The 1,492-nt window shown below is 37.1% G+C and overlaps 1 non-coding gene across 1 annotated transcript; it reads left to right on the plus strand.

The window, feature by feature from the left end:
• The first annotated feature begins 1,164 nt into the window (after positions 1–1,164).
• LOC131183622 (small nucleolar RNA R71) lies at positions 1,165–1,271 on the plus strand. The gene has a single exon (XR_009151662.1). It is a non-coding gene; the product is annotated as a small nucleolar RNA R71 (small nucleolar RNA).
• Positions 1,272–1,492: the final 221 nt, after the last annotated feature.

Genomic DNA, 1,492 nt, shown 5'->3' on the forward strand with positions numbered 1-1,492 from the left:
TCTTGTTTGAGAGAATTTTTTTCAAGAATTTTGCATAAAAGGGCATTTGTGAAATAGCATCAAAAAAAGGCACATTTATGTAAAGTTTCTTCAAAACCTCTAAGAACTTCCCAAATTGCTTATCAAGCTTGGCTTTTTGAAATCTTTATGGAAAGGGAAGTTGTGGCTTGTAGGGCTCAGGAGGTATATACTTCTCTTCCTTCTCTTCAATTTTCTCTTTACATTTTTCTGCACTCTCTTGTTTTTCACTCTCATCAGTTTCTTTTTCATTTTCTCTCTTCTCACTGTTTTCACTCTTCTTATCATTTATAACTTTCCCACTTCTTAAAGTAATAGCTTGACACTGCTCTCTTGGGTTTTCTGGTTGACTTGGAAGTTTTCCAAAAGATTTAGCACCTGAGGAAGATGCTTGTTGTGCAATCTGGTTTTCCAACATTCTGTTATGTGTTTGCATCTGTTCCAGCCTTGCTTTCATCTCTCTCATCTCCTCATCATGCTTATTTTGGTTAGCAAGAATCTGTTGCAATAAAGCTTCAGTGGTGGAATTTCGTTCTTGCTGTTTTGGTGGAGGATTCATATTTTTCTGCTGAAAATTAGGCAATGGTTGCCTATTTTGCTGATATGGAACTCCTTGCTGCTATTGTGGTTGAAAATTCTGATTTGGAACTTGACTTTGCTTATTTCCCCATGAAAAGTTAGGATGATTCCTCCAATTTGGATTATAAGTTTGAGAATAAGAATTCCCCATTTGCTTGTTTCCATAATTACCAACATATGCTGCTTGTTCTCCATAATCTACTTCACAGCTGGTAGTTCCCTCTGCATAAGCCACTTGTTGTGAACTTCCAGCTGATGATGATGAACTAACCAACATACTCAAGTCTTCCATCTTCTTAGCAAGGACATTTGTAAGTGCATCAAACTTTGCATTAATCATGTTGAATAGATCAAGATCATACATTCCAAAGAAATTGCCTTTTTTGAGTTGGAGCTGGTCCTCTTGGACTACTCCAAAGATGAGTATTCTTTGCAATTTTCTCCAATAGCTCATAAGCTTCATCTTCATGCTTCATAATAAATTCTCCTCCTGTTTGAGCATCAATAATCCCTCTGATTGCAGGAGTGACATTTGTGTAAAAATTCTGGTTTATCATCCATTTTGGAATGGCATGATGTGGGCATAATCTCTCTAATTCCTTCCATCTCATCCATGACTCATAGAGAGTTTCATCTTCTCTTGGTCTGAAAGCCGTCATTTGATTCCTCAGTTCTTGAGTTTTTCCAGGTGGAAAATATTGTGCAAGAAATGCATCAGTGAGCTGCTCCCAATTTGTAATGGAGTTGTGAGGTAAAAAATCAAGCCAATCCAATGCTCTATCTTTCAAAGAGAATGGGAATAGCTTCAATCTTGCTGCATCATCAGACACTCCAGGTTGTTTTTGCATATCACAAATCATAGCAAACTTCTTCAGATGTGTGTGTGGATTTTCAG

This window comes from Hevea brasiliensis, chromosome 9 (assembly GCF_030052815.1).
Source record: "Hevea brasiliensis isolate MT/VB/25A 57/8 chromosome 9, ASM3005281v1, whole genome shotgun sequence".
Taxonomy (NCBI): Eukaryota; Viridiplantae; Streptophyta; class Magnoliopsida; order Malpighiales; family Euphorbiaceae; genus Hevea; species Hevea brasiliensis.